The following is a 10,725-nucleotide window of genomic DNA, read 5'->3' on the forward strand; positions in this document are numbered from 1 at the left end:
ATCGATTATTGCAGTGCCCAATCAACACATAATTTTATTTGTTCATTATGTAGCAACACACAAACATCCAAGGGGAGGGTCTAGAGGGGGGCAGCTAGGTCAAAAGCGGCGAACACTTGGCGAAGAGCGAGCTGGGCCGGGTCAAGCACATGGATGGAAGAACACCGCGAGGGGAATGCTAGTACTCCACATATAGAAGATTGCATACCATAGTTCTATGAAGTGTTTCTTGGTTTTCCTAATTCTTGTCGTGGTTTTTTCTGTGCATGCAGCTAAGCTAGCTACACAGCATGAAGGGACGAGACTACTTCCTCCTGGCGTCTAGGACGGTCTGCACGGCGCTGGCCGTTGCGTCGTTCTCCATCACGCCATTACCCTCTATGAGAAACCCCATTTTGGGGGCCTTTATGTAAGTGTTTACTTTCATTATTGCGTGTACATAAAAGTATGTGTCCTTTGCATCTACTAGCTCCGATCCATATTATTTAATACTAAAATAGATGTATCTATAACTAAAATGTGACTAGATACATCTATATTAGCATAAGTAATATAAAATTGGAGGTGGTACATTTAAACTCCACAAGTTTCCTGAAACAAAACGGCGAGTTGATTGCAAAGTCTAATAAATAAAACAGAAGAAAAATTGATTCGTTCGGACGAGCATTAATTATCAGCATATATTGATTCAGATCTGTCAAGGCCGTGAGTTTCCTTCAGATGTTTATGGGCCTGCTTACGATGGGATTGCACGTGAGTAGCCTCAGGAACTGGATGGATGGCGGGCCGAACGACTACTTCTCCTACCCGGCTATCTGCATCGAGGGGGTAAGTCTGAACACTTCTAATCTAATGCAAAAAAAAAAAAAAAAAAAAGGGAGAAAGCTTACATTTATAGACAGCACAAGATCTTTTTTGCTAACTCGGAGCTGTGTGGATTATTTAATTGGAAAACCTTAGTCGCCTAGTAGCAATAAAATAAAATCATTCACATGTGCTATCGCAGGTGCTGGCGGCGGCGAACTGGGGCTCGGCCACCGCAGCGTTGGCCGTCATCACGCATCCGCGCCACCTTCCGATCTGCCTCCACAACGCCCCCTGCCGAAGGCAGATGCTCGCCTGCGCGCTGGCTCTACCTATGGGCGCTCTCAGTGTCGCCAACGTTGCCGTGCTTCTCGCGGCCCGGGTGACGTCCAATGGCCCCCGCTTGCTCATGTTACTGTTCGGCCATTAGCAGATTATTATCTTCAGATTCTGCACCTGCACAAATATATTATGGTCGTGCGTACGGACTTGCATATTGTACTAACAGTGTTCCAATGGACTTGTATAATACTGTACATGATATGATGACTGTTGAGCATTGCTTACGTACTGATGGTGCTGCTATTGCTTTAATTGTTCGGCAGTTACAGCAGTCATATCTTAGCAGTTAGCACCAACAGAAGGCTCCGAATAAGTTTAAAGGAGGTTTCAGCCATTCCATACAAATATAGTATCACCGCAAGCTAATTTCTCCAAAACAACTCCCGATCGATGACTAGGTACATCAGCATCGCCATGGGGCTGTCAGGACATAAAGCCTTAACAGTAAAGCTTGCAACCGGAGAGAGCGGAATTAATTGATGCCTTCATTGTTTGGATATCTGAAGTTTCTGGAGGTGATCTCCTCGCCCACAGGCTTCTCGGCCACGATCCCTCGCCTAGGAGCACCTGGGAGCTGCTTCTCCTCCGCCCAGCTACCATCAGGTGCTCCTGGGCTCTGCATCGCTCCACCTCCGGCCTCCAGCTCTTCTCCTCCTGCTGCTTCACCTACGGCATCCAGTTGCCTACCCTGATCATCAAGACTCCCAGGTCGCCAGCTCTCCTGAACCCATGATCGTCCAGAACAAGAGGTGGGCCGAGGTGGAGATGGGGCACCGGAGGCAGGGGTGAGTGCAGGGACCGTCGACAGCTGCGGGGAACGGGCGGCGGCGGTGGTAGCGGCATGGCCGTGATTATGTGTTTCTCCTCAGGCCCTGCAACAACAATTGCCGATTCAGCACATCAATATGGTCCAGCCGGACCTCCATTTCAGTCCACCAGTAGATGAACAAATGGAAGTAGTTGATGAACAAGATGTTGGAGTAGATGATGCATTGATGATGTAGATGAGCAAGTGACAGGTACAAAAAAAGTTCAGTTAACTCCATCGATCATTCATATTCAGAAGCTTGAGTACATTAACATGGGTAACTCAAACAATCTGCAAGTTTTAGTACTAATTCTCATCAGTGGTTCTAGAAGTAAGTTTGACAACACTAATGTTCCCTTTTTTATTCTAGGAGTGTCGAAATGCATGTCATACACAAGAAACTAATAGAGGAACTAGCACTAATGTTGCTTTTAACAGTAGGACAATGTTAACTGCAACAGCTATAAGTAACAGATTCACTTCACTGACCAAACATGAGATTTCCCAGTGTCAGATGACAAGCAAAAACATTCTACACCAACTTGGGTATCAAACCAAAACAGCACATTCACTTCAAGATGCTCCCAGGACCAGAAACTAGATTCATGTCCAACATAACTATTTTTTCAACCAACAGATCCTTACCTGTATAGATATATTTCAAGGCACGAAGGATCTGATAGATAAAGAACTGGTAGTGCTCCTTTGTCAAGTCATCATTAGCCTTGAATGACCTGGTGGAGGTCCGTATCCATGAGCTCGAAAACCACATAGATATCGTTGAAGTCCCTCCTGGACGGAGGCAGCATGATGTGCTTGATCTGGACGATGTCGGGGTGCCTGAGGAGCCGGAAAAGCTTGATCTCGTGGAGGATCCTGGCGGCGTCCAACAGGTGCTCGAAGATGTTGGATATCTTCTTGATGGCCACCTTGTCGCCGGTGTGCTGGTCGATGGCCGAGCATACCACCCCGTAGCTCCCTTTGCCGATAATCTCCTGGATCTTGTACCTGCTGGCGTCCCCGTACTCGCTGAAGAAACCCATCTCTTCTGAGCTCTGGAGTTGCAAATTGGTAGAAAAAGTTAGCACTGTGCACACCTCAGTGATTTTAAAAGTTAGCTCTGGATCTTGAAAGGGGAAGTGCTGGTCAGACCATAATTGCATCGAATGGCATAGGAGCAAGCCTCAGTACTATAACTGCATGGTAGTGAAAATTACTCCCAAGAAATTTTTAAGAAACTTGCAGCCTAAAGCATCGGCTAAATCTAACTAAACTAACTGACGAAAATACAGTTGACACCTGAAAGCATCTTTTAATGAATGCAAAGCTGGGATACATGAATAAACCTGTACAAGTAACAGGGATGTATCTAGCAGCAGTACTGAAACTAAAAAAAAAATCTACTCCTATATACTAGCTTCCTTTGCATCTAGCAGCAGTACTTGTACATTTTGTGTTGTAGCAGCAGTACTAATCAATTCAAGAACTAGCATAACAAGCACACTACAGCTAATGACAAGCTACTGAAGTTTAAATACTGAATCTGCAATCCACAGCTAACGACAAGCTTCGTGTGTCATGCCGAACTACTGTAGATTCTAAAATATCCTGAGAAACGTAGTACTCCAGTACCATTATATGAGGATTACTGAGAATATATGAGTAGTACAATTATAATAGTAAGAGTACAGTGATCATGCAAATGCATACCTGAGGCAAGCCCATCACGAGGGCGAACTTGGCGAGGGATTTGAGGCGAGAAAGGGACAGCTCCAGTACCATCTCAAACAGCTGCAGAGGTAGAAAGCGACAAATCAATCAGTCCATTAACAATAAATCGTCTGGAACTCTGAACTCGAGATAGCGGCAAATCAATAAAATGAACATAACTATTCAGTGTTACGAAATCAACATAATTATTCTAGATTTGCTTCCAAACAGAAATCAACACTTAGTCCTACTCCATGTTAGGAAATGAAGAATGCAGATAGTAGAAGGACAATTTACTTTAAACTGGGAATCAATAACAATTTACTTTACACTGAGAATCAATGGCAAACTTTAGATTCGGTTGAGTTTTGAATACTAAAGCACACAAGATAGAAATTCAGCTACAATTCGGTTGTTCTGGCTAAGCACATAAAGCAGGCAAAGATATTTTTATGTTCACTATCCCACTTATTGCTGACGATGAGTACACAGTTTAAATTCAGTTGCTACTCACATTTCTGAACTGGAGTAGTTGCATTCCTATTCACATTTCTACTCCACATTACTCTTTGCATATCTGAATCTGACCATAATTAACCTAAACAAGCAACCTAGCACACCATAATACATGCAATCATAGAATTACTTAAGTTAAAGCTGTTCATGGCATCACAAGACGTAGATTATACAAACATGAGTAACAGAGCATACCAGTGATGCCGTGAATGCTTCAACGGCCAAAATATCCATTAGTTCCTGGCCTTTGTCATATACTCAAATTGAACATCACAATCAGCCAACGGCGAGTACCAGGTCATTATGCACACCTACACAAATTGAACATCACGATCGGCCCCGGTTTCAGCTGGGCGCAAAATTGAAAGGGGGGAATGTATGAATCTCAGAGTCAGAGGAGGATGAGGCTACGGATGGACTCAACTGGAGACGGCGTGGACGAGGTGCACGAGCGCCCAGTCGAAGGCGCGCTTGGAGTTGGGCCCGAAGTCGACGGCGACGAGGAGGTCCCTGCCGCGGAGGTGCTCCCCTGTCTCGCCGCGCGTGCTTCACCTTTCCGAAGCTGCCTTCCCCAAGGGTCCGCCCCACCTTGTACACGCCCAGCAGAGCCGCCCAAGCGCGGCAGCCATCCTCACCAGATCCAGCGCCACCTCGCCCTGCAGGACATCGCCAGCGCACGCACGTCCAGGGCCTCCTCGCTCTGCAGGAAGTCGGTGGCGGATGCAGATATAGCGCCTCGTCGCCCAGCAGCACGTCACCGGCACAAAAATGCGAGCTTTGACCTCCGAGTCTCTGGCGCGGGCGGAGTGCGAGCGGAATCGGGGTGACGGGGAGAAAGGAAGTTGTGGAGAACCCTGTGGAAGACGCCGATAGGGGCGGTGGGGCGCCAGAGGAAGACGGTGGCGGCGGTGGTGCGCGAGAGGAAGATGGTGGCGGCGGGGCGCAACGTCGGATAGAGATCAGGTGACATGCACAGACATGCGGGCTAAATCCAAATTTAAACATTGCGAAAAATTTTGAAAAAAATCATGCATGTTCACAGCACATATTAAGATGATTCCTAAAAATTTCATATCAAAATTCGAAACATACATCGAAAAACAAAAAAGAGAAACTCAGATGTGAATAGTCTACAGAGAAACTCACATTTGAATTCGGAAACTATTCATGATAGATTTCTCTTTTTTGTTTCTCGATGTGTGTTTCGAATTTTGATCTGAAATTTTTAGGGATTATCTTAATATATGCCGTGAACATGCATGATTTCTTTCAAAAAATTTCGCAATATTTAAATTTGGATTTAGGCCGCATGTCACACGGTGACATGCAAAAGGTGCATGTCACCTGATCTCTATCCCGCGACGTCATGGGGAGGAGAGTTGGGAATGGCAACCTCAATAAAAAAAAAATTTGAAACAAATGGCAACCTCTATAATTTGCCACACACTAGTAAGGGCATCTCCAACCGGGCGACCCACGCGCTGGGCCGTCCGTTTTAGACAGTTTGGGTGGCCGAGCGGACACCCGGACAGCAGCGCGCATCCGCGTGTTCATTTGGGTCGCACGCTGCGTCCAACGCGCGGACGCAGCGCATATGTAATAAAAAAATAAAAATAAAAATGAAAAAGGAAAACAACAAAAAATAAATGTAAACTAGTGGTTAGTTAAACTTAGCCCTATTTTGGGCAATTTTTACACAAAAGAAAGCCCTACATGGGCTTTAAACTAAAAAAAAAAAAGCAAACCCTAGCCACGGTTTGCGAGCACGATGGCCGCCGGCAGTACTACCCCCAGTAGTACTCATCGTCGTAGGCGTCGATGGCGACGACGCCCCCCGGCGGCGACACGCTGTTCCGGCTCGAAATGCCGGAGGGCGCCGGGGACTCCGGCCAGGGCGACCACTGCGCCCTTTCACAGGCGGAGTGCGGGTTCGGCAGGCTTGCCGGCCTGCGCAGCCGTGCCCTCCGCGCGGACTCCTGCCGGAGCTGCTCCTCCGCTGCGGCCTGCAGCTCCGCCTCTAGCCGGAGCGCGGCCGGCGCTCCTCCTCCTCCCGGAGCGCCGCACAGCGCGTGGCCTCCTCTGCCCGGCGCGCCATCTCGAGGAAGGCCCACGCCTCCGCCTGGGCATCCTCCTGGGCCTTCCTGGCCGCCTCCTCCAGCGCGGAGGCGCGCAGCGTCTCGGCGAGGTGCGGCCATTTGGCCAGCTCGTCGAGGTCGCTCTGCTCGCGGGACGCCGCGAGCATCGCCTGCAGCTCCGGGTCGTCCTCCTCCTCCTGGGGCTGGGGCTCGCCGATGTAGAGGCCGCCGGGGCAGCGGCCCGCCCGCCTTGCAGGTGTGCGTGGCTGTGCGCGAGGCCGCGCCATCGCGGAGGTGAAGCACGTGTGCCGGCGCGCATCGTGCTCCACCTCGAACCACAAGTCCCAGCTGGGACTTGCGTCGCCGTAAGCGGGGTCCTCCTGGAGGTCCGCTGGCAGCTGCGTGCGGCGCCTCTGGATCTCCGCGACGCGGGCGCGGCCGGAGCCCGGGATGGGCGGCACCGGAACCCGATCTGGGCTCAGGTGCCAGCCGTGGGGGAGGTGCATGTCCCCCCACGGCATTGGGACGTCGGCGTCCCAGAACATCTGCGCCACCGCTACATTGACGTAGATCCGGTCGCGTATGGGCGTCGCCGGCGGCCCCATGGCGAACGCCGCCGGCACGACTGGTCGGCTGCTGCCGGCCTCGTGGTCGTTGGCGGACGGCTCGAACTCCCGCTTCGAGGCCATGGCGGCGCGGAAGCTTCGAGTCGTGCGTGCGGCCGGAGTGGAGAGTGGGGACTGGATAGGGACCAGGCGGACACGCGAGGACGCCGCGTACCATCCGCGGCCACGCAAACCCGGCCCAGATTTGGGCCGGGTTTGCGTCGTTCCGGACGCCGCGGCCATCCGCTTTTGCGGTGCGTCCCCGCGTTGGGCCACATTTTTGTTCGGCTGGACCCATCCGGACGCGCGGGCGCGGGATGGGTCGCCGGTTGGAGATGCCCTAAGTCCGCACGTGCACGCACGTCTCAGCTCAGTGTTTATACCCATTTTTCTATTTCTTGCGTGGGCTCTGGCTTGTCTTACGCGGTGCTCCCTCGCGACGCGCATCGAATCAAGATCGGGCGGCCCAGACTGAGCGGCGCTTTCGTCCAAAAATAAAGACCCGTCCATCCCCGTCATTTTCCGTCGATTCCACCTCCCCTGTTCAAAATCGATTTCATCCCCATTCACCTCCCCTTCTCTCCTGCATCCACGCTACGAATTCCACACGGCAAATTCATCTCGTCGGCGGCAAGTCGTCGGCGGTGAAATACAGTCAGGGTTCTCTCTGTCGGTTGGTGTAGTGGGGGAGACAACGTCGACGAAGTTGCGAGCAAATCGACGCTCCTGAGGCGAAGGTTCCTGGATGGGGTGAGAAGTTCCTTCGCCAGCGCGGGCGCGCGAGATCGACGCGTCTGTTGCGGCGGACGTTGTCGCACGAGGTTGCGGCGGACTTGGGCGGCGAGGCTTCTCGAATCCGCACGCCCGTGGCTTGTGCGGAGCTTGGGCGGCGTTTGTTCTGGTAAATCCTTCGATCTCCATCGTTTTGCTTGTCGGTGGTGCTTCGAGCTTCTGGTTTAGATCGATTCAAGCTCGATTCAAGCTCGATTCGCCTCCATTTTGACTTTTATTGATATGTTGTCCTACTAGTATGCTATCCTCCATAGTATTTGATGGTTGTGCTTGTTTTGCTCTGCACGGTGGCGAGGTTTGTAGTGATGTTGGTATAATTAACATGGTGGTGCTGGTAATCTAGGGGTAGTTTCTGGCTAGTTACATGTTTTGTAGAGCTGTTGGTATAATTGACATGGTGGTGTTGAGGTTTTTAGTGATGATGTGCTTGTTTTTGTCCCTGCCATGGTTCTTGTTACTGGGCTGGATGTATACAGTTGTGTAATTAGTTACATTTGTTCTCGACATAGATATTGTACTTGATGTAATTCATGCTCTGTTTTTTCTTATTACCATATAATTACTGTAATTTTTTGTCCAAAAAAATTAGTACAAGTATATAAATACATCAGGCCTCTTCTACTACTGCACACAGGATGTATTTGTTACTGGTTTTCTCTATGTTTTTGGTTTTGTTGTACTAGGGTTCATGTTAGCTTTTCATGTCATCTAATTGTTCACTTTAGTCTGGCTGATGTAGTTTTCATTCAGTAGTTACATAATTTTTTTCCCTCACGTACCAGGCAATGGAGTAAGACTTTTTAGGATGTATAATTTATATAATAAATACATTTGTGATCCTACTAATATTTTGCACACATGATGTATTTATCCCTGTTTAGCATCACCACTACTAATAATTGATGAATCACAACAAGTAATAGCAGTTCAAAAATCGTGATAGCCATAGTCCAGCTTACAGTTGCACTAGGTCCAGAAGAATTGAGCAGCGCACATGCCCATGTTCGGCACATTTGTGTTGAGCAGGTTCTATGGGGTGAAGCACAACTCTAGAAACAGGGCGCCCAATCCTAGCGATGCAGCGCCGCCACCATGCACTTGATTGCCCCTCATTGCCTCTCTATCCGACCTGGCGCTCACTTTAGTCTCGAAGATGTACATTTGACTCATTAGTTACATAGAAGATATTTCCTCACATACCAGGGCAATTGAGTTCTATTTTTTTAGGATGTAATTTCTATATAATAAATATATATATATGCTTCTACTAATCTTGCACACAGGATGTATTTTATCCCTATTTTTTGGGTGATGCTTTATAATCGTTTATTTGATGTAGCAAATCTGTCAACTCTTTGATCTGGAAGATGTGCTTATGTATTGTTCTATATTTTCTCATTCTTGTTGTATTTTTTTCATTATAACTACCCCACTGCCATATCTAATTTTGGTGTTCGTACCTATAATTTTCTTCTGCATGTACATTTTACTTTTGCAGATTTTATATAGTTTGTTTCAATAGTAGGATGTACTATTCCATAGATTAATACAGTTTTCATTTTGTTTTCACTGAATTTTTTCCAGGTCATGTCAATAACACCACTTTATACATCATGGTATAACCACTTCTTTGGTACACATGATTTTTATCACCGTTTTCATTTTGTTTTCACTGAATTTTTTACATGGATATGCATTGTGTTACAGAATGATACAAGGACTGGACCGTCAAAGTTCTATCAGATGAAGCAAAATTTGCAACTAAAGGGCGACACAAATGAAACAAGGGTGCAGCATCAAGAATATTTGTTTGAGGAAAAGCAACCAACTGCAGTGCCACCACTACAGAATGATTCTTCTGCAGTTCAGGATGATTTGGTTGAGAATGAGGTAGTTGAGGATGATGTAGTACCTGACAATCAAGATAATCTGACAGAGAATGTACCTGCTAAGAAGAAAAACCATGTGCTGATATGTTTTTCACCACCATGATGTAATGTATCAACCACTATATCTTTTGTAGCTTGATGTTTTTTCTTACATGCCTTTACTTTTTTGCTTTTGACAGAGTTCTTTATTCAATCGTTCATCCCTCATGAAGCTTGTAAGTTTATGCAAGGGCATGACACCAGAACGGCAGGATTTGATAACAAAATCAGATTTCGGAGACATTATATTGATGAAGTGCTCAAAATTGATTCGAGAGCTATGTAGGTTTCTGTTGGCGAGTTTTGATCCTGTCAAATGCATTCTTGATTTCGGGGACAGGGGAAGGATACCTGTAACAGTTCAGTCAGTTGCTAAGGTTCTGGGGGGTACCCATTGGTAGCTCGCCAGTCCCGTACTGTGCTGATCCCAAATCAATGACTGCTATACTGGAGATGCTTGCTATACATGATGGTGTGCAACCCACTGTTACATATTTGGAGAAGGAGCTAGGACCGGAGCAACCTGCCGATGATTTGTATCTTAGGAAGTTTGTCATTTATATGATTAGTTCAATCTTTGCTCCAACCACTGGCATAAAGGTTAGGCCGAAGTGTTACCCTTCTGTCATGAATGCAACTTCAGTCAGTAATCTGAATTGGGCCAAGTTCATCATAGACATACTTATACAAACTGCAAATGCTAAAGGCAAGAAGAATTGGTTTAAGGCATGTATGCCATATCTCATGGTTAGTTCTTCTCATATTTTTTGTACATTCTTTCTGTATTTGTGTGTACGTTACAATTTCAGGATTCCCTAAACACATGTAAATAATTTGTTTTTACCTTTTTGGCAGATACTTTACATTGACTCCTTGGAAACGAACGCACTGGATGTTCCAGAAGATGGTACTCGATGTTGTGCATGGTCAAATAGTATGATCAGTTTGGTAGCTGGTTTGGATACTTATAATGATGGATCAATCGGACAGTTACCGGTATGTTTCTTTTCATTCAATGCTTGGCATATTTTCTTCTTCATGTGATTGACGTATATAATTTTTTATGTAACAATTCTTTTTTCATTTGTTGTGATGCAGCTGAAGCCTTGTTTTAGGACCAACCTATCTCTGTTCACCACAGAACC

The 10,725-nt window shown here is 47.2% G+C and overlaps 1 long non-coding RNA gene across 1 annotated transcript; it reads left to right on the forward strand.

The window, feature by feature from the left end:
* Positions 1-7,441: 7,441 nt before the first annotated feature.
* On the forward strand, positions 7,442-9,694 carry LOC127304856 (uncharacterized). Its single transcript, XR_007853557.2, has 3 exons — positions 7,442-7,761; positions 9,237-9,268; positions 9,360-9,694. It is a non-coding gene; the product is annotated as an uncharacterized lncRNA (long non-coding RNA).
* The last annotated feature ends 1,031 nt before the right edge of the window (positions 9,695-10,725 follow it).

The sequence above is a fragment of the Lolium perenne genome, chromosome 5 (assembly GCF_019359855.2).
Source record: "Lolium perenne isolate Kyuss_39 chromosome 5, Kyuss_2.0, whole genome shotgun sequence".
Lineage (NCBI taxonomy): Eukaryota > Viridiplantae > Streptophyta > Magnoliopsida > Poales > Poaceae > Lolium > Lolium perenne.